This window comes from Antedon bifida, chromosome 5 (assembly GCF_963402885.1).
Source record: "Antedon bifida chromosome 5, ecAntBifi1.1, whole genome shotgun sequence".
Classification (NCBI taxonomy): domain Eukaryota; kingdom Metazoa; phylum Echinodermata; class Crinoidea; order Comatulida; family Antedonidae; genus Antedon; species Antedon bifida.
Window position 1 is genome coordinate 26,028,647 of NC_136230.1, and position 21,640 is coordinate 26,050,286.

Consider the following 21,640-nt stretch of genomic DNA (forward strand, 5'->3'; position numbering starts at 1 on the left):
ATACGTCCTTGCGTTGCGCTTCTTGGAGGAACCAAGTTTATAAAGTAGGGCAACCGTATCATATGTTTAGGGACGGTTACGTATAATATAACAGGGATGAGATCATGTAAATGTATCTTCCGAATCGTTCGGCGTGAATCATGAATCGTTTCTAATATATGAATCTTACGTAAGCTCATAGCGTTGATTACAGTTACCATAGTAACATTATATGTATCTCCAAGATCTACCGCTACCGATTCGCTAACACCTCTGTCTGTTGGTTAGAGAACATCAATTATTATTGTAATTACAAAAGAAAGTATTATTTTATTATTAGCATGCACATATCTATCTATCTATTCATTCAAAGATATTGTTGAACAGTGGCGTAACACAGAGTCTGGCGTAGGAACCCCTAATGGTTCTCCAACGCTGGAGGCCTCGGGTGTTTTTAGCCTTTTCGACATATTTTAATGCCTGTTTTTTCCTCTGGACACTGCTCAGGGGCCCCCATAAAATCTGGGGCCCCTGGGTTTAGCCAGTGGGCGCTCATCCGTTACGCGTAACCCCACGACCTCCATATCGTTAGTCTGGTGTTCGATACCTCTCTGACGACCGAGCTAAATTGCGCTGACGGATATGGTTCATTCATACAACAGGTCACTTTGCGAGAGCGTTAACTTACCGTCTGTAGTAAAACATTCAGTGTTCCATTCGCCAACCGTGTCTATTCCATCCGTTATTGTTGTCACATCACTGGCATAAATTTCGGACGAGGATGAAACTTTTGCGGATTTACGAAGAGAAAGATATGCTGAAAATAGGTATAGAAATAAATGGTTATGGAAGTAGTACTTAGGCCCATGAAGGAATTCGTCCGTGATTCAGTTGTGGCATGTAAAAATTGTTGTCATGATATAGCCTACCGTTATCGTTTGCCGCAATACGATCTTCATTTTTATACCTTTTTAAATGTTGTCTATATTTCAAAAAACATTATTGAATTCAATTGAATCTTACCGGAATCTGCATCTTCTACTAAGATGTTAATCAAGACGATCTGAAATAAAACATACGAATAATTCTATCTTTTTGTTTAGAACCGTATAATATGGTGGTAGGCTTTAGCACGGACTAATAACGATCATGATTATTTGCGCTTTGTCGTCTAGAGACACGTTACTGAAGAGAAGGCTGTTTATAGTTTCACTAGACATGATAATGTACGAAAATCGGCCAGGTATCGTCATAAGAATATCTAACAGCAAAAAAAAAACATACAAGTACAGAAATTCAAGATGAATTATCAGATAAAACACAATATGGCGTAGGCCTTTGGCAACACAACAGTACTACTATCAATTACCTTTATGATGATAATCAACAAATGAAGCATTTTACTCCTGTAATTTCACCTAGGTCTAGCTTTAGCAAAATGTTCAGCAAAATCAGAGAAACTAAAAGAACATGACACTACATATAGCTTGGTACTTGGTGCATTGATCCTTTGCAGCTCAAATTTAGTGGGATTTGGTGCAAGTGAAGCGTCAGAGTCAAAATGTGCAACAATTGTACTGTATGAATACTGTCGATAATGTGATCTTACTGTTTGTATGCAAACTGTAGCGTCTGTCGATGGAAACAATAAGGCCTAATAACATGGTAGAAATTGCATTCTTTACTAAAAGGTAAATTCAATGTCTAATCTATTACGATGAAAGCGATATCCAAACAAGGTATTGTTACTGTATATTTATCACGTTTAAATTATATCTATTATTATTTCGACCTTAGTGGATGATTTAATTTCACTTATTTTGAATAAACTTTTAAACGTGATAACGTAGGCTAAACATATTATTTATCCATTAACCATTTACGTGCTGTTGAGAAAGGATTTGAACAATTAGCATGGCAACATGATAGAAAGGTTTATCCTCGCTGTCGTAATTAACAACCTTCCAACTAATTCACGTTGCGAAGGACAGAAGATGTTCCATTCCGTTTTCTATTGTATACGGAGAAGTAAGTAGCCCTACACAAAGTACAGCTATTTATCAGCAGTTGATTAAATACAAACTAGAAGGGCACTCAGAGAGCGCAAACCTTAAAAAATGCCACATATCAATAAACACGTAATAATAATTAAAGGCTTTACAATGAAAATAATAGAATAAAAATGATTTCTGTTGGTTACGCTTTTCTTCACAGAATTGTTTGTCATCTATCAAAGATGTCTTCCGTTTCGTGAACAAGGTGTATATCCCTATGGTAAAATATTTGACCTAGGCATATGAACATTTAATGACGTGTTCCAATACAGGTATGAAATCATCCTTTAAAATCTTATGGAAATCGGGAAAAACGTTTGAATTTTCAAACTGACAAATGTAGAAACAAACAAACACTCACGCATCAAAACATAACCTCTTTAGCGAGAGATCTAATGTTTGTCCCGATGAGTTTGTTACTGAGTGACACAACTCAGTCACAATTCATCGGGACAACATTTAGGGAACACCTTCGAAGGAGAAGATATCAAATTTGTGTCAATTTTCTGGAGTCAGAGAGAGAAAAATTAGGTTTTCCCAGAAGAGGATCGAACTCTCATTACCAATCCTGTCAGGACGAAGCCAGGTACTGTTTATAAGTACGGCGCGCTAACCGACTGAGCCACAGGGGAGCATTTTCGAATGAGAAGATTTCAAATTTGTGTCAATTTTTTGTAGTCAAAGAGAACAAAATTCAGTTTCTCCAGGAGAGGATTGAACTCTCCACCTCCCCAGCAAGGACGAAGCCAGGTACTGTTTATAAGTACGGCGCGCTAAACGACTGGGCCACTGGGGAACACATTTGAGAAACAAAAATTAATTTGTTGTCTATTTTATGAAGCCAAAGAGAACAAAATTTAGTTTCCCCAGGATAGGACCGAACTCTCGACCTCAGCATAACCAAACGAGTAAGAACGAAGCCAGGTACTGTTTATAAGTACGGTGCGCTAACCGACTGAACACATTTGAGGAACAAAAATTGATTTGTTGTCCATTTTATGAAGCCAAAGAGAACAAAATTAGGTTTCCCCAGGAGAGGATCGAACTCTCGACCTCCGCATTACCAAACCAGTAAGGACGAAGCCAGGTACTGTTTATAAGTACGGCGCGCTAACCGACTGAGCCACTGGGGAACACATTTGAGGAACACAAATTAAATTGTTGTCCATTTTATGGAGCCAGAAAGAACAAAATCAAGTTTCCCCAGGAGAGGATCGAATTCTCGATCTCTGCATTACCAAACCAGTAAGGACGAAGCCAGGTACTGTTTATAAGTACGGCGCGCTAACCGACTGAGCCACTGGGGAACACAGTTGAGGAACAAAAATTAATTTCTTGTCCATTTTATGGAGCCAACGAGAACAAAGTTCAATTTCCCCAGGAGAGGATCGAACTCTCGACCTCCGCATTACCAAACCAGTAAGGACGAAGCCAGGTACTGTTTATAAGTACGGCGCGCTAACCGACTGAGCCACTGGGGAACACATTTGAGGAACAAAAATTAATTTCTTGTCCATTTTATGAAGCCACAGAGAACAAAATTAAGTTTCCCCAGGAGAGGATCGAACTCTCGACCTCCGCATTACCAAACCAGTAAGGACGAAGCCAGGTACTGTTTATAAGTACGGCGCGCTAACCGACTGAGCCACTGGGGAACACAGTTGAGGAACAAAAATTAATTTCTTGTCCATTTTATGGAGCCAACGAGAACAAAGTTCAGTTTCCCCAGGAGAGGATCGAACTCTCGACCTCCGCATTACCAAACGAGTAAGGACGAAGCCAGGTACTGTTTATAAGTACGGCGCGCTAACCGACTGGGCCACTGGGGAACACATTTGAGGAACAAAAATTAATTTGTTGTCCATTTTATGAAGCCAAAGAGAACAAAATTCAGTTTCCCCAGGAGAGGATCGAACTCTCGACCTCCGCATTACCAAACCAGTAAGGACGAAGCCAGGTACTGCTTATAAGTACGGCGCGCTAACCGACTGAGCCACTGGGGAACACATTTGAGGAACAAAAATTGATTTGTTGTCCATTTTATGAAGCCAAAGAGAACAAAATTAAGTTTCCCCAGGAGAGGATCGAACTCTCGACCTCCGCATTACCAAACCAGTAAGGACGAAGCCAGGTACTGTTTATAAGTACGGCGCGCTAACCGACTGAGCCACTGGGGAACACATTTGAGGAACACAAATTAAATTGTTGTCCATTTTATGGAGCCAGAAAGAACAAAATCAAGTTTCCCCAGGAGAGGATCGAATTCTCGATCTCTGCATTACCAAACCAGTAAGGACGAAGCCAGGTACTGTTTATAAGTACGGTGCGCTAACCGACTGAGCCACTGGGGAACACAGTTGAGGAACAAAAATTAATTTCTTGTCCATTTTATGGAGCCAACGAGAACAAAGTTCAGTTTCCCCAGGAGAGGATCGAACTCTCGACCTCCGCATTACCAAACCAGTAAGGACGAAGCCAGGTACTGTTTATAAGTACGGCGCGCTAACCGACTGAGCCACTGGGGAACACATTTGAGGAACAAAAATTGATTTGTTGTCCATTTTATGAAGCCAAAGAGAACAAAATTAAGTTTCCCCAGGAGAGGATCGAACTCTCGACCTCCGCATTACCAAACCAGTAAGGACGAAGCTAGGTACTGTTTATAAGTACGGCGCGCTAACCGACTGAGCCACTGGGGAACACATTTGAGGAACACAAATTAAATTGTTGTCCATTTTATGGAGCCAGAAAGAACAAAATCAAGTTTCCCCAGGAGAGGATCGAATTCTCGATCTCTGCATTACCAAACCAGTAAGGACGAAGCCAGGTACTGTTTATAAGTACAGCGCGCTAACCGACTGAGCCACTGGGGAAAACACAGTTGAGGAACAAAAATTAATTTCTTGTCCATTTTATGGAGCCAACGAGAACAAAGTTCAGTTTCCCCAGGAGAGGATCGAACTCTCGACCTCCGCATTACCAAACCAGTAAGGACGAAGCCAGGTACTGTTTATAAGTACGGCGCGCTAACCGACTGAGCCACTGGGGAACACAGTTGAGGAACAAAAATTAATTTCTTGTCAATTTTATGGAGCCAACGAGAACAAAGTTCAGTTTCCCCAGGAGAGGATCGAACTCTCGACCTCCGCATTACCAAACCAGTAAGGACGAAGCCAGGTACTGTTTATAAGTACGGCGCGCTAACCGACTGAGCCACTGGGGAACACATTTGAGAAACAATAATTAATTTCTTGTCCATTTTATGGAGCCAACGAGAACAAAATTCAGTTTCCCCAGGAGAGGATCGAACTCTCGACCTCCGCATTACCAAACCAGCAAGGACGAAGCCACGTACTGTTCATAAGTACGGTATTTTTGTCCATTTTCTTCAGTCAAAAAGAACAGAGAACAAAATTCAGTTTTTGAACTCCCGACCTCCGCATTTCCAATTTCCAAACTGTAGGCTATACGACGCGCTAACCTACTGGGTGTCGTGTACACCATATGAGTTATACCTTGTCTGCACACAGACAGTATGCTACCATTATATTAAAAATATATGTAATACTCATTTGATTTGTATCTCAATGATCGGTTTTACTAATCACTTAAATATCTAATGACAGTTGCGTTAATCTGATGTTTTTTAAAACTTGAGATTGATTGAGATTTGCAAGTGAACAACTGTGAACTTGTCCTTTAAATCTCTACTACTACTGGCATTGTTTACACTGGCGAGGTGTTATTCGGACTTAAAGTTCATTTCAATTCCACTTTAACAATAGACTCGGAGTAATACAAGTGATTTTCTGAAAGACAAAACAATAAAAGTCACCCATGTGATTCGAATTGATTGTGAAATGCAGTTAGGTGCATATTTTGAGGTAAAATGTAAACCGTGATATACGTAATGAAATTGTAAAATAATCAGAAAACTATCTTATCTCAACAAGGGAAGTACAGTAGCCTACTGTATGTTGGAGTTGATAAGATTAAGACATGCTCAAAGAGTATTCGGACAGAAATCAGTGGTAAGTAGTATCATATATATAATTTCAAAATTGTCCTAGTAGGGCTATTGCAATATGGGTCACGAATTCAGAATAGGTCTTCTGCGGACCTACAGCGACCACAGTGCAGTGATGTACACCGGAGTAACCCCCTAATCTTCCGAATTATGCACAATCCAGTCTTAAGTCCTTACACGAGAAGACGTGTTCTACCACCAGAACTAACGGTCGAGGAGAAACTTGAACATGTGCTTATTTTATTGCTACGGGTTTTGCTGTGCCCCTTCCTTGAATTAACCGCTATTGGCCACACAACTCGACGTAATAGTCTAGTTGTATGTGAGTTTCAAATAATCTTATCTTTCTTTAGTTCGTGATTGTATCCATTTTGTTGAGTGAGCACAAATTATGGCATACGAAGACAATATTACGACATTGAATGGTACGGCTACTTCACCAGAGACCACCAGACGAGAACTATTCTGACATCCCTTGGATTATTTTTTACATCATTGGCTCTTTTGCAACAATGGAAAACGCTATTGTTTTACTTATTGTCCTAAAGTCGAAGAAATTCCGCAATAAAAGAAATATTTTTTATTAGCTTATCATTGGCGGATTGTATTGTTGGCCTGCAATAAGTTTTAATATGCTTTAAAATAGTTTATGATTCAAATGTCTTCTATTAAATTTTTGAAGCAATGTTTCTTATATCAATGTTTAGCGTAAGTGCTTTCTGCATCGAACGTTACATTGCAATTGTTGGCGCACCATTTACCTACAAACAAGTTATAACACTAAAGAGATGCCTTGTCGTCTGCTTCCTTATCTGGGATATTCCCATAACTGTTGTTATAGTTTTGTGTATAACAGATGGACTAGATTTGCGTTTGCTTGCGTATCATTATGTTCAATCGTTGCAAACTATATTCTCTATTACAAAATCTCATTGGAACTTACAAAAAACGATCGTAAAGTTACGGAAGATTTTGGAAACAATATGCTAGGACGATCGCGGAAATTGATTCGATCTTTCACCATTTTACTTGTCATTTCCAGTGTCTGCTGTTTTTGGGCATTTGCAGTGATTTATGAAACTTTGGACAATAATTTAAATGCAGAGAACTGGCTGTATTGCTTAGCTTTGTGTAATTCTGTTATTAACCCAATAGTTTACTGGTTTCGTTTACCAGGAATGAAGGAAGAGCTCAAGAATTTGATATGTTGCTGAAAAAATGTTACTAAGAAAAAAGAAGTAAATTCGAATGGTTTCCAAACAATTTCAACAGTAACAACATCACTTCCCTATACAGTAACGAATTTGGAACCTATAACTTGAATTATCTTTTTATTTTCGAAAGATTTTCGATTTCTCATAGAACGTCTATGAAATGTAATATTGTTTCTTCATCACATGAAATTTAAATGTAGCCTATAGTGCAATAACAAAAACACACACTATTAGGAAATGTAAAAAGTTTGTTTGAAGCTTACCAAATGAAACAGAAAATAGATGCAACGCCAATGGTCACGAAATATAACACTAATACTTTTTTGTTGCTTCGAACCGTGAATATTTATGCCTATATAATGTTTACACATCAATTGAAACATATAACTATTCCATAATCGTTGTCTTAAATCGTGGATCATGTTTTAAAAAATGTAAAAGATACCATAACTATAATATACAATCAATATATTAAAACAGTGATTTACAATAAAAGGGAAATTTAAACTACAGCAAAACATTTTTATCATTATTTTTATTGTTTAAAAAAAAAATTAAAATTAAGGTTCCCCAGGAGAGGATCGAACTCTCGACCTCCGCATTACCAAACCAGTAAGGACGAAGCCAGGTACTGTTTATAAGTACGGCGCGCTAACCGACTGAGCCACTGGGGAACACAATGAAAACAATTGTAGAATGTGTAAAACCGATTCTTTAAAGTCTAGAAAACAAATGCAGGAAGATTGAGATTCCATTTAAATACTTACCTTTCAAATATTTTTACCATAATTTTCAAGGTTTAGGAAATGTTGCTATTTACAAATCAATCTATTCGTATACTTTGAGTGTGCTGTTCGCACCATAGCAAATTATATGTTCCGTCGGTAGTACGCCGCTCTTTTTGTGGCGAATGGATATCACTGCGAAATTGAATTCATTAATTGTGTAGGTTTTTCAACAACAAGAAGAGACAGAGCAGATAGACACGAATTGAAAGGACAATACCTTATTTTATATCAACGAATGGCGTCAGTTAAGTATCTAGTTTGACAGTTGCATAATCTGGTGTTTAAAACTAAGATTTACATGTAAACACAGGATCAAACTCTCGGTATTTTTGTCCATTTTCTTCCGTCAAAAAGAACAGAGAACAAAATTCAGTTTTGAACTCCCGACCTCCGCATTTCCAATTTCCAATCTCCAATCTGTAGGCTGTACGACGCGCTAACCTACTAGGCCACGTGTCACCAGGTAGGTTATACCTTGTCTGCACACAGACAGTATGCTACCAAGTATATGTAATACTCATTTGACTTGTATCTCAATGACTGGTTTTACTAATCACTTAAGTATCTAATGGCAGTTGCATTAATCTGATTTCTGTTTTAAAACTTGAGATTGATTGAGATTTGCATGTGAACAACTGTGAACCCGGACTTGTCCTTTAGATCTACTGTCATTGTTTACACTGGCGAGGTGTTATTCGGACTTTTAGTTCATTTCAATTCCACTTTAACAATAGATTCGAAGAAATACAAGTGATTTTCTGAAAGAAAAAACGATAAAAGTCACCCATGTGAATCGAATCGATTGTGAAACCGTAATACGTAATAAAATTGTAAAATAATCAGAAATCTATCTCATCTCAGCAAGGGAAGTACAGTAGCCTACTGTATGTTGGACTTGCTAAGATTAAGGCATGTTCAAAGAGTATACGGACAAAAACCAGTGGTAAGTAGTATCATATGTATAATTTTAAAATTTTCCTTGTAGGTCTATTGCAATATGGGTCTGAATAGGTCTTCTGCGGACCTACAGCGACCACAGTGCAGTGCCTCCCATGAACGACAGTGGCAGTGATGTACAACGGAGTAACCCCCACTCTTCCGAGAAGACTAACGAACTAACTAGAGACTTTAACCTGTTCCTATTGTATTGCTACGTTTTGCGGTTCCCCTTCCTTGAATTAACCGCTATAGGCCACACAACTCGACATAATAGTCTAGTTGTATATGAGTTTCAAATAATCTTATCTTTCTTTAGTTTGTGATTGTATCCATTTTGTTGAGTGAGCACAAATTATGGAATACGAAGACAATATTAGGACATTGAATGGTACGGCTCTTTCACCAGAGACAGAAGAGAACGTTTCTGACATCCCTTGGATTATTTATTACATCATTGGCTCCTTTGCAACAATTGAAAACGCTATTGTTTTACTTATTGTCCTAAAGTCGAAGAAATTCCGCAATAAAAGGAATATTTTTTTATTGAGCTTATCATTGGCGGATTGTATTGTTGGCCTGCAATCAGTTTTACTATGCTTTGAAATAGTTTATGATTCAAATGTCTTCTTTTCAATTTTGGAAGCAATGTTTCTTATATCAATGTTTAGCATAAGTGCTGTCTGCATCGAACGTTACATTGCAATTGTTGGCGCACCATTTACATACAAACAAGTTATAACACTAAAGAGATGCCTTGTCGTCTGCTTCCTTATCTGGGATATTCCCATAACTGTTGTTATAGTTGTTTATAGTTTTGTGTATAACAGATGGACTAGATTTGCGTTTGCTTGCGTATCATTATGTTCAATCGTTGCAAACTATATTCTCTATTACAAAATCTCATTAGAACTTACAAAAAACGATCGTAAAGTTACGGAAGATTTTGGAAACAATATGCTAGGACGATCGCGGAAATTGATTCGATCTTTCACCATTTTACTTGTCATTTCCAGTGTCTGCTGGCTTCCACTTTGTTGTTTTTGGGCATTAGCAGTGATTTATGAAACTTTGGACAATAATTTAAATGCAGAGAACTGGCTGTATTGCTTAGCTTTGAGTAATTCTGTTATTAACCCAATAGTTTACTGGTTTCGTTTACCAGGAATGAAGGAAGAGCTCAAGAATTTGATATGTTGCTGTAAAAATGTTACTAAGAAAGAAGAAGTAAATTCGAATGGTCTCCAAACAATTTCAACAGTAACAACATCACTTCCCTATACAGTAACGAATTTGGAACCTATAACTTGAATTATCTTTTTATTTTCGAAAGATTTTCGATTTCTCATAGAACGTCTATGAAATGTAATATTGTTTCTTCATCACATGAAATTTAAATGTAGCCTATAGTGCAATAACAAAAACACACACTATTAGGAAATGTAAAAAGTTTGTTTGAAGCTTACCAAATGAAACAGAAAATGGTCACGAAATATAATGTGGTTTAGAAGAAGACAGGATGCAATGAAAATGTCACGAGTTACATTTTCAATTCTGAACTAATACTTTTTTGTTGCTTCGAACCGTGAATATTTATGCCTATATAATGTTTACACATCAATTGAAACATATAACTATTCCATAATCGTTGTCTTAAATCGTGGTTCATGTTTTAAAAAATGTAAAAGATACCATAACTATAATATACAATAAATATATTAAAACAGTGATTTACGATAAAAGGGAAATTTAAACTACAGCAAAACATTTTTATCATTATTTTTATTGTTTCAAAAAGATATTAAAATTAAGGTTCCCCAGGAGAGGATCGAACTCTCGACCTCCGCATTACCAAACCAGTAAGGATGAAGCCAAGTACTGTTTATAAGTACGGCGCGCTAACCGACTGAGCCACTGGGGAACACAATGAAAACAATTGTAGAATGTGTAAAACCGATTCTTGAAAGTCTAGAAAACAAATGCAGGAAGATTGAGATTCTATTTAAATACTTACCTTTCAAATATTTTTACCATAATTTCCAAGGTTTAGGAAATGTTGCTATTTACAAATCAATCTATTCGTGTACTTTTAATGTGCTGTTTGCACCATAGCAAATTATATGTTCTTCGGTATTACGCCGCTCTGTTCGTGGCGAATGGATATCACTGCGAAATTGAATTCATTAATTGTGTAGGTTTTTCAACAACAAGATGAGACAGAGCAGATAGACACGAATTGAAAGGACAATACCTTATTTTATATCAACGAATGGCGTTAATCAGTTAAGTATCTAGTTTGACAGTTGCATAATCTGGTGTTTAAAACTAAGATTGAGATTTACATGTAAACAACCGTAAACCCGGACTTGTCCTTTAAGCTATTGTATAATTTTTGTTTAAATCGACAAGGCGCTATAGTTTAGTTAAATCCCACTTTAACAATGGAGGAGATGAAATGCAATTTTTTGAAAACGATAAAACTCGCCCACCATGTGAATCAATCTATTGTGAAATACAGGCAGTTGAATTTTTTAGGTAAATTATTGTTCAGCATCTTTAGAAAACTGTGATTTACGTAATCAAAATATAATAAAGTATTCAGACAACCACAAATCAACATCGTAGGTATACTGTATCTTTTAGGCTTGCAATAAGTTGAAAGAGTACGGACAGAACCAGTGGTATGTAGTCTCGGTATGTAGTATTTCAAGATTATCCTTTTTGTTGTAGTGAATTATCGGTCAGAGCTCGGTCACGCCAGGGCGTAAGCATTGTTATACCGAGGGTCAAAATGGCTGTTCTAGGCCTACCACGAACGTACACAAAGAGTCTGTTTTAGAATAAATCTGCAAAATACCACTTTTAAACGTAATACTATGTTTAACGTACTTATGCCTAATTGTTGTGGTGTGCCATAGATTAATTTCACTTGTAAGCAGCTTTATTTTATATAGTAGCTGTTTGTTATTATTATACGCACTTACATTAATTGAAAATCAGAAGAAGAAGGCCAAACTCAACCATTTAATTAGGAGAAATCTGAGCTAGATTGGCAAACATTGTGTTGGTATTTTTTTTTTTTTATGGTACTTTTGCTAAAACATGATAAAGTAGACTTTTTAGAAAATATGCAAATATTACTATACAAAGTTTTAAATATGTGTACGTATTCAAAGCTCAGATACGGATCGTAGTTTTTTATTTGGTGATTGATTCTATTGCTAAAACATGAAAAAGTAGACTTACTTTTGTTTTCTACCTTAAGAAAAAATACCACCACAATTTATTGAAACCATATACATTTTTCGAGAATACAGAAACATTACTATAATATACAAAGTTTCCAATTTTGTGTACTTTCAGGGCTCAGATACAAATCGTAGTTTTTTCTATTTGGTGAGTGAGCACATACAGTATGGAATACGAAGACGAATTTGCCAATGATAGTACAGCATTGAATTTCACTGCTCCTTCACCAGACACGGACGAGTCAAAGATTCCTTGGATTATATACCACATCGTTGGTGTCTTTGCCGCAATTGAAAACGCTATTGTTTTACTTATTGTCCTAAAATCGAAGAAATTTCGCAATAAAAGGAACATATTTTTATTTAGTTTATCGTTAGCCGATTTTATTGTTGGTTTGCAATCAGTTTTGATATATGCTGATATATTAAATGAATCATATGTGTTCGGTTCAATTTTAGACGCCATGTTTCTTATATCAATGTTTAGCATAAGTGCTGTTTGCATCGAACGTTACATTGCAATTGTTGGCGCACCATTTACCTACAAACAAGTTATAACACTAAAGAGATGCCTTGTTGTCTGCTTCTTTATCTGGGATATTCCCATAACTGTTATCTTGGTTGTTTATAGTTTTGTGTATAATAGATGGACTAGATTTGCGTTTGCTTGCGTATCATTATGTTCAATCGTTGCAAACTGTATTCTCTATTACAAAATCTCATTGGAACTTACAAAAAATGATCGTAAAGTTACGGAAGATTTTGGAAATAATATGCTAGGACGATCGCGGAAATTGATTAGATCTTTCACCATTTTACTTGTCATTTCCAGTGTCTGCTGGCTTCCACTTTGTTGTTTTTGGGCATTAGCAGTGATTTATGAAACTGCGGACAATAATGTAAATGCAGAGAACTGGCTGTTTTGCTTAGCTTTGAGTAATTCAGTTATCAACCCAATAGTTTACTGGTTTCGTTTACCAGGAATGAAGGAAGAGCTCCAGAATTTGATATGTTGCTGTAGAAATGTTGCTAAGAAAGAAAAAGCAAATTCGAATGGTCCTCAAACAATTTCAACTATAACAACATCACTTCCCCTTTCAGTAACGAACTTGGAATCTATATAATGAATTCTATTTTGGTGCTCATATAATGTCTAAAAGAAATGTAATAATTGCTTCTCATTCTGACGTGACAATTAAATGTAGCCTAACATTCAATTTAACCAGAAGAAAAAAACAAAAAACACTAGCAAAAAAATGTAAAAAGTTTGCTTGAAGCTTACCAAATGACGGTGTTTAATGTTAATTTGGTTATTGTATATAGATAAGAAAATACTACTGTACTTTGGATGGAAATCAGATGCAAAATTTATTGATGGAACGCCAATGGCCACAAAATATATTCTGTGGTTCAGAAGAAGACATGTAATGACATTTTCACTTGTTAAATTTTCAATCCTGACCTCTATACTTTCTAGTTGCTAAAATGATTTGCTGAAATAATTACTTCGTTATGCCTTATAATGTTTAAACTCAATTGAAACATAGAACTATTCTATAATATAGTCTTAAATTGAATACAATAAATATATTAAAACAGTGATTTACAATAAAAGGGAAATTTAAACTACAGCAAAACATTTTTATCATTATTGTTATTGTTTCAAAAAGATATTAAAATTAAGGTTCCCCAGAAAAGGATCGAACTCTCGACCTCCGCATTACCAAACCAGTAAGGACGAAGCCAGGTTCTGTTTATAAGTACGGCGCGCTAACCGACTGAGCCACTGGGGAACACGTTGTACATAAATTTGTATTCATTTCTGAAGTCAAAGGGAAAAAAATAGACAACACATAGACTTGAAAACAAAGTGTTAGTAGACATATATTTAATAGTAATCCTTTTAATATTTTACTTTAATATTTTCAAAGTTTAGGATTACTATTTATAATACTGCAGGTACTACAATTTATATAATATACTTTGAATACTGTACTAATTAAAAACGCTTTTCTTTAATAACCGGATACAAGATTAAGCTGAATTAATTAAGGATAGGCTTTCGTAGCAAAGTATAAGTATATGTAAATCTGCAGGTATACATGTGTATGTTCAATCAGATTACATGTAAGAGAAAATGTTAATGAGATACAATGAATGATCTATTATGTTTTTTTGTTTGTTTTTTTGTTTGTTTTTTTTTTTTTTGCTTATATATTGTATGTTTTGTAAATATGTCTTAAAACTGGATGATTTGAAAAAAAAAATAGATAGATGATAAAAAAAATAATGATGAAGGATAAGAAGGTTTATGTATAAGTTGTGAAATGTGTATTGATCAAAGCTTTTATGTATGTACAGTATATATATGTAAATATGAACATTCTTAATGCATGTGAAATTTAAAATGACAAAATTGTGGAAAAAAAAAATATGTCTAAGTTTATAAAAAGATTATTAAACATAAATTTGGTTAAATGATAATGTATGTGTAAACATAAGAATATATGGAAATATATTAAAAGAAAAAAAAAGTAAAAAAAAAAAGTGGAATGAACACACATAAGAAAAAAAAAGAAGACAAGGTAGATGAAAATTTAATGGGTTATAAAGGGTAATCTGTGGAAATATATTTTGTTAATATTTGTTAATATTATTAAACAAAAAAAATCAATGTTGAAGGATGTGAAAAATATTATGTTTACAAGGTTAGTAATTTATAAGAAAGAATATGTATTGTTAAATGAAAAATATGTTTGCATAGATAAATCCAAAGAAAACACATAGGAGATATTAAATTAAATTAGATGGATTTATTAAACATAGAAAATATTATAATTGTATGAATTAAATATGCTATGTAAGAAAAGATAAGCTTTGTTAATGAAAATGTATTATAGATAATATGTATAAAAAGAGGAAACTATGAAGAGAAAAGATAAAAACAAAAATGAATGTGATAATAATTATGTAAACAAATGAAACATAATAATATGTATAGAGTATTGAAATGAAATTTAAAAATATATGTAAAGAGAACATTATATATGGAAATAAAAGTGGGATGAACCCACATAAGATAAAAAAAAAAGTATAAGACCTAAAAGTTTCAGGTCAATTCAAGATTAGATTATTTCGATCTGTATGTTATTCAAAACTCTAGAATGCTATTAGGCCTTCGAAAGAGACGAATAACAGCATAGACTGGATCCAATTATCAGGTAATGGTTAAAGAATAGGCCATTATTATTTACTAATAATAATATCTTACAATTTTAGGAATAAATTACTTGGATTGGTTAAGAATTGCTAGATTTCTAGATTGTTTTCCGGACAGAAGTCCTGTAATTTTGAAATCGGATTGTTGGTTCTGTAGGACGGTAAAGAAAAGTTTACATACATTTTAAATTAAAATCAAGATTGTGAGGCATTTGATGAATAGGCAAACTGCCTTAAAATACCGTGACATGTTTCGAGAAACTATTCTCATCATCAGAACTGAAATCAACGCCTAGAGTACTTATATACCAATAATTTAATTTAAATGAGGCAGTAATTAGCATGATTAACAACGAGGTAAGCGGACAACAAACATTGTTTTTTTTTGTGACGACATAATTAGCAATTTTCCTAACGGCACCCCGTAAATAAATCGTTCGTCAGTAATACTACGCTAAATTTCAACTTTATTATTTCACCGTTGTCGGAAAATAACTAACTTTATTTCCAATGGTTAGGTCTACACAAAAAACTTATTTGCAAATCAGATCAGATAGAGTTTTAAGTAATCCATTGTGCACCCATATAGCATGGAGGCATAACATTTTATATTCTACTTCCATGCATATACTGTATTATGATAAAATGTCCTTTACACGAGGTGTTATTGGAACTTTAGTTTAACGAAATTCCAATCAATAGAGTAGACGAGTGGTTTTCTTAAAGAAGGGTTTGTACAATAAAACCCATCCATTTTACATCGAATCGATTGTGAAATAAATGGAGTTGCATACAATCACACGAACCACGCATTAACGTCTCATCTCCATCAACAAGGTAGACATGAGGTACTTGCTTGGCTAAGATTAAGATAGATTGGAAGACTAGAGTAAGGTTTTCACGCAAACAAATGGTAAGTATAATTACGATTTTTTTTACAATATGGATCGGTAGACACCATCGGTGTATATTTAGCGTTGGGTCAAAGTGTTGTTTCAACCGTACTTTGAGGGTGTTACAGAACCAAAATGCACACATTGTCTAACAGTAGATATAATCTGAAACTCCAGTTTATATTATGTTTTAACGAACGTGACACATAGTTCCCAGGACAAGGACGTAAACGCAACACAAGTGAGTTTACCAATAAACATGCTTTATAGTTGTTGTTGTTCTTCTTCTTGTTATCTTTTTTTTTGGTGATTCTGCATGTGACAAGAAACCTTGTTTTTTTCTTTAAAACTTCTTAATTATACCAAATGTATTGTTATTTTGCTAATATTGAAATTTTAATTGATCACGCGAACTGTTGCTTGTGATTGGTCAACTCACTTGGGTTGTGCTACGTCGTCACGTTGCCTCTAAGTGGGAACAAAGCTTGGCATTGTAATGTCTGTAAATACATGCATCCGTTTACTAACACTGTGAAGTTATACTTGCTGAAGACGATAGGTCCTATATAAAACGTCAACACATTTACTTTTTTCCAGAACCCAGAAAAACACAGTATAAAGGGCAATATTTGGGACGTTGACAATTGTTCTGTGTGGGCTGTACATTATGGCATACGAATACGAGTCTGCCTACAATAATACGAATGTTACGGATCCACCAGAATGGGAAGACTATTATTACGACATTCCTGTAATTATTTACACAACTATTGGCGTCTTTGCAACAATTGAAAATGCTTTTGTTCTACTTATTGTCCTAAAATCGAAGAAATTCCGCAAGAATAGGAACATTTTCTTATTTAGTTTATCTTTAGCCGATTTTATAGTTGGCGTGCAATCAGTTTTGATATATGCTGATATATTATACGAATCATATGTGTTCGGTTCAATTTTAGACGCCATGTTTCTTGTAACAATGTTTAACATATTTTTATCATTATTTTTATTGTTTCAAAAAGATATTAAAATTAAGGTTCCCCAGAAAAGGATCGAACTCTCGACCTCCGCATTACCAAACCAGTAAGGACGAAGCCAGGTACTGTTTATAAGTACGGCGCGCTAACCGACTGAGCCACTGGGGAACACAAGTACGTAATTTCCTACAGCATAGTCAATGAAATTGTTGTTCTTTAAAAGTCTAGAAACAACTTTTTATGTTAAAGAAGGAGGAAGGTTACACTTTCCGGAGGTTACACTTTTGTTTTTAATATTTTTACTATAATATTTTCAAGGTTTAGAAACATTTTTTCATATTATTTTATAAGTCAATATATTCGGTGCTTTTTGCACCATAGCAAATTATACGTTCTTCGGTATCTCTACTACGCTCTTTTTTCTTGGCACATGGATATCGCTGCGCTCGATCAAATTGAATTCATTCTTTGTGTACATTGTATACACACAAGGAGAGACAGACACGTATTATTAAGTATAATATACTCGTACTTATATCAATGAATGGCGTTAATCAGTTAAGTATCTAGTTTGACAGTTGCATAATCTGGTGTTTAAAACTAAGATTGAGATTTACATGTAAACAACCGTGAACCCGGACGTGTCCTGTAAGCTATTGTATAATTTTTGTTTACGTCAACAAGGTGCTATTCGGATTTTAGTTTAGTTAAATCATACATCAACAATGGAGACAAAATGCAAGTGCTTTTCTGAAAGACTAGACGAAAACACTTACCCACTCAATCTATTGTGAAATAGGTACAAACAGTTGCATATTTTAGGTAAATGTATGATTTTCGGCATCTTTAGAAAACCTAGTACGTAATAAAATGAATGAGAACCCACATGAATCAACATCTCAGCTCGGTAAACAAAGTGCCTACAGTATAATGTTATTACTAAGATTAAGTCAGTCAGGTTGCATCAGTACAGAAACCAATGGTAAGTTAGTATGTATGGTTTCAAAATGATCCATTCTCAAATATGGTATGCCTAGTGTAACAAGGGACTAATGCTCAGTTACCAAGTAAGTTAGTATGTATCAAAATGGTCCTTTCTCAAGTGTGATATGGCTAGTGTAACAAGGTCTTAGTGCGTAAGTCCTATTCCAATCGTTGAAGTTGTTAACGAATACAATCAGGCTTCATAAATCCAATAATCCAATAATCAGTGCAGTTTAATGTGCTTTGAACTTACCAGGTACCCATTTGTTCACCTGGGTGGAGAGGCAAATGTAAAGCGTCTTGCCTAAAGGACACCAGCAATGTGACCTCCAGTTTTCTTTGTATTATGTGTTACCATGGTAAGCAGCTATATATTAAAAAGTTTATGTTATCATTGTATTCACTTATATTAATTCTGGACCATATCTTCCTAATAACTGTCATCCATTAGTCCTGCTCTAGTTTTCATATCAACAATACCCAACACAAAGCAGAAGACATAGTAGAGATCCGAGATATATCGTAATTAAAACTTATACAACCGTCTGTGAAGCCAGGTACTGTTTATACGCACGGCGCGCTAACCGACTGAGCCACTGGGGAATACAATGAATATAAAAAAACTACTATTTTATCTATATTCTGGAGTTAAAGAGAACAAAATTAAGGTTCCTCAGGAAAGGATCGAACTCTCGACTTCCGCATTACCAAACCAGTGAGGACGAAACCAGGTACTGGTTATAGGCACGGCGAGCTAACCGACTAGGCCACTGGGGAACACATTGTATGAAATTGATGAAAACAATACTTAAATTTGTATTCATTTCTGAAATCAGAGAAAAAGCAAAATATAGACTTGAAAACAAAGTGTCTGATTTAATAGGCATATTAAAAGTAATCCTTTTAATATTTTACTTATATATTTTCAAGGTTTATAGCATTTAGTAGGATTACATATTATAATACTGCAGGTACTACAATTTATAATATACTTTGAATCTTGCAGTATAGTATACTAATTAAAAACGCTTTTCTTTATTAACCGGATACAGGATATTAAGCTGAATTAATTAAGGATAGGCTTTCGTAGCAAAGTATAAGACCTAAAAGTTACAGGTCTTTACACAATTCAAGATTTGGCCTAGATATTTCGGTCTGTGTATTTCAAAACTCTAGAATGCTAGTAGGCCTTCGAAACAGACGAGTAACAGAATAGATTGGATCCAATTATCAGGTAATGGTTAAAGAATAGGCCATTAATTATTTACTAATAATAATAATATCTTACAATTTTAGAAATAAATTACTTGGATTGGAAAAGAATTTCTACAATGCTAGATTGTTTTCCAGAAGTTCTGTAATTTTGAAATCGGATTGCCTCTGTAGGACGGTAAAGAAATGTTTACATACGGGGCGCCGTTGATGGGACATTGCTTTTTGTGATGACATAATTAGCAATGCTCCTAACGGCGCGCCGTAAATAAATAGTTAAGCTTGGTTCCCACTAAAGCTTGGTTCCCACTAGAACGTAACGCAAGGACGTAAACGCAACGCAAGCGTTTTAACCAATGACAAGCGAAGTTATAGACAGTTAGCAATCACAAGCGAATAAGCCATCACTTGTGATTGGTCAATTCACTTGCGTTGCGTTACGTCCTTACGTTGCGTCGCTAGTGGGAACCACGCTTTAGCTAGCGACGCAACTTAACGCAATCTACGCAACATAAGCAAATGCCCTTCTAATAATTGTGCTTGCCTGCGTGAAATCAAACCTGCGATTTTTGCAGCACAGTTGCGTCGTCGGTTCCAACTTGTGATTACGCAATACATCACTTTGCGTCAATACGTCGCTGCGTTCTAGTGGGAACCACGCTTTTGTCTGTCAGTAATACTTCAACTTTATTACTTCACCGTTGTTGGAAAATAACTAACTTTATTTCCAATGGTTAGGTTTACACAAAAAACTTATTTGCGAATCAGATAAATTTTAAGTAATCCATTGTGCACCAATATACTGTATTATAATAAAATGGCCTTGTTTACACGAGGTGTTATTGGAACTTTAGTTTAACGAAATTCCAATCAATCGAGTAGACGTGTGATTTTTTAAAGAAAGAATTGTACAATAAAATCCGTCCATTTTACATCGAATCGATTGTGAAATAAATGGAGTTGCATATTAAAAACACATTTACTTAGTGAAATATTAAATCAATCACACGAACCACGCATTAACGTCTCATCTCCATCAACCAGGTAGACCAGGTACTTGCTTGACTAAGATTAAGATTGATTGGAAGACTAGAGTAAGGTTTTTCACTGACGCAAACGAGTGGTAGATGCTTCAATCTGAAACTCCAGTTTCTAGATGTTTTAACGAACGTTTAGTTCCCAGGACAAGGACGAAAACGCAACACAAGTGAGTTGACCAATAAACATGCTTTATAGTTGTTGTTGTTCTTCTTCTTGTTATCTCTTTTTTTTTGGTGATTCTGCGATATCCAATAATAATGGTCTTTAAAATTTAATTATATCATATGTATTGTTATTTTGCCAATATTGAAATTAATAAATATTGAATATTGAAATGACAATTAATTGATCACGCGAACTGTCACTTGGGTTGTCCATAATAGAGGCTTTTTATAATTGACTGTCCAAAAGAGGGGATTTTTGTCCACAATAGGGCCTTTTATTGGAGTAGTGCGCCATCCTTTGTGTTTTCCATAATAGGTCCTATATAAAACGTCTAACGCATTTACTTTTTTCCAGAACGCAGAAAACACAGTATAAAGGGCAATATTTGGGACGTTGACAATTGTTCTTAGTGGGCTTAACATTATGGCATATGAATACGAATCGGCCTATAATAATACGAATGTTACGGATCAACCAGAATGGGAAGAATATTATTACGACATTCCTGGAATTATTTACACAACTATTGGCGTCTTTGCAACAATTGAAAATGCTTTTGTTCTACTTATTGTCCTAAAATCGAAGAAATTCCGCAAGAATAGAAACATTTTCTTATTTAGTTTAGCTTTAGCTGATTTTATAGTTGGCGTGCAATCAGTTTTGATATATGCTGATATATTATACGAATCATACGTGTTTGGTTCAATTTTGGACGCAATGTTTCTTGTAACAATGTTTAACATAAGTGCTGTCTGCATCGAACGTTACATTGTAATTGTTGTCGCACCTTTTACCCACAAACAAATTATAACATCAAAAAGATGCATTTTTGCCTGCTTCCTTTTCTGGATAATCCCTATAACTGGTATCTTAGTTGTTTATTATTATATGTACAATAAATGGATT

General features: G+C 35.1%; 14 non-coding genes across 14 annotated transcripts; all 14 read right to left on the bottom strand.

Moving 5' to 3' along the window:
• Positions 1–3,058: 3,058 nt before the first annotated feature.
• Positions 3,059–3,166, bottom strand: Trnai-uau (transfer RNA isoleucine (anticodon UAU)). Its single transcript has 2 exons — positions 3,129–3,166; positions 3,059–3,094 (listed from the first exon to the last, which is right to left on the bottom strand). It is a non-coding gene; the product is annotated as a tRNA-Ile (tRNA).
• A 240-nt stretch (positions 3,167–3,406) lies between these two features.
• On the bottom strand, positions 3,407–3,514 carry Trnai-uau (transfer RNA isoleucine (anticodon UAU)). The gene is made up of 2 exons: positions 3,477–3,514; positions 3,407–3,442 (listed from the first exon to the last, which is right to left on the bottom strand). It is a non-coding gene; the product is annotated as a tRNA-Ile (tRNA).
• A 66-nt stretch (positions 3,515–3,580) lies between these two features.
• Positions 3,581–3,688, bottom strand: Trnai-uau (transfer RNA isoleucine (anticodon UAU)). The gene is made up of 2 exons: positions 3,651–3,688; positions 3,581–3,616 (listed from the first exon to the last, which is right to left on the bottom strand). It is a non-coding gene; the product is annotated as a tRNA-Ile (tRNA).
• A 66-nt stretch (positions 3,689–3,754) lies between these two features.
• Trnai-uau (transfer RNA isoleucine (anticodon UAU)) lies at positions 3,755–3,862 on the bottom strand. Its single transcript has 2 exons — positions 3,825–3,862; positions 3,755–3,790 (listed from the first exon to the last, which is right to left on the bottom strand). It is a non-coding gene; the product is annotated as a tRNA-Ile (tRNA).
• A 66-nt stretch (positions 3,863–3,928) lies between these two features.
• Positions 3,929–4,036, bottom strand: Trnai-uau (transfer RNA isoleucine (anticodon UAU)). Its single transcript has 2 exons — positions 3,999–4,036; positions 3,929–3,964 (listed from the first exon to the last, which is right to left on the bottom strand). It is a non-coding gene; the product is annotated as a tRNA-Ile (tRNA).
• A 66-nt stretch (positions 4,037–4,102) lies between these two features.
• On the bottom strand, positions 4,103–4,210 carry Trnai-uau (transfer RNA isoleucine (anticodon UAU)). Its single transcript has 2 exons — positions 4,173–4,210; positions 4,103–4,138 (listed from the first exon to the last, which is right to left on the bottom strand). It is a non-coding gene; the product is annotated as a tRNA-Ile (tRNA).
• Positions 4,211–4,450: 240 nt separating this feature from the next.
• Trnai-uau (transfer RNA isoleucine (anticodon UAU)) lies at positions 4,451–4,558 on the bottom strand. Its single transcript has 2 exons — positions 4,521–4,558; positions 4,451–4,486 (listed from the first exon to the last, which is right to left on the bottom strand). It is a non-coding gene; the product is annotated as a tRNA-Ile (tRNA).
• A 66-nt stretch (positions 4,559–4,624) lies between these two features.
• On the bottom strand, positions 4,625–4,732 carry Trnai-uau (transfer RNA isoleucine (anticodon UAU)). Its single transcript has 2 exons — positions 4,695–4,732; positions 4,625–4,660 (listed from the first exon to the last, which is right to left on the bottom strand). It is a non-coding gene; the product is annotated as a tRNA-Ile (tRNA).
• Positions 4,733–4,974: 242 nt separating this feature from the next.
• Trnai-uau (transfer RNA isoleucine (anticodon UAU)) lies at positions 4,975–5,082 on the bottom strand. Its single transcript has 2 exons — positions 5,045–5,082; positions 4,975–5,010 (listed from the first exon to the last, which is right to left on the bottom strand). It is a non-coding gene; the product is annotated as a tRNA-Ile (tRNA).
• A 66-nt stretch (positions 5,083–5,148) lies between these two features.
• Positions 5,149–5,256, bottom strand: Trnai-uau (transfer RNA isoleucine (anticodon UAU)). Its single transcript has 2 exons — positions 5,219–5,256; positions 5,149–5,184 (listed from the first exon to the last, which is right to left on the bottom strand). It is a non-coding gene; the product is annotated as a tRNA-Ile (tRNA).
• Positions 5,257–7,840: 2,584 nt separating this feature from the next.
• Trnai-uau (transfer RNA isoleucine (anticodon UAU)) lies at positions 7,841–7,948 on the bottom strand. The gene is made up of 2 exons: positions 7,911–7,948; positions 7,841–7,876 (listed from the first exon to the last, which is right to left on the bottom strand). It is a non-coding gene; the product is annotated as a tRNA-Ile (tRNA).
• A 2,863-nt stretch (positions 7,949–10,811) lies between these two features.
• Positions 10,812–10,919, bottom strand: Trnai-uau (transfer RNA isoleucine (anticodon UAU)). The gene is made up of 2 exons: positions 10,882–10,919; positions 10,812–10,847 (listed from the first exon to the last, which is right to left on the bottom strand). It is a non-coding gene; the product is annotated as a tRNA-Ile (tRNA).
• Positions 10,920–13,931: 3,012 nt separating this feature from the next.
• Trnai-uau (transfer RNA isoleucine (anticodon UAU)) lies at positions 13,932–14,039 on the bottom strand. Its single transcript has 2 exons — positions 14,002–14,039; positions 13,932–13,967 (listed from the first exon to the last, which is right to left on the bottom strand). It is a non-coding gene; the product is annotated as a tRNA-Ile (tRNA).
• A 3,353-nt stretch (positions 14,040–17,392) lies between these two features.
• On the bottom strand, positions 17,393–17,500 carry Trnai-uau (transfer RNA isoleucine (anticodon UAU)). The gene is made up of 2 exons: positions 17,463–17,500; positions 17,393–17,428 (listed from the first exon to the last, which is right to left on the bottom strand). It is a non-coding gene; the product is annotated as a tRNA-Ile (tRNA).
• Positions 17,501–21,640: the final 4,140 nt, after the last annotated feature.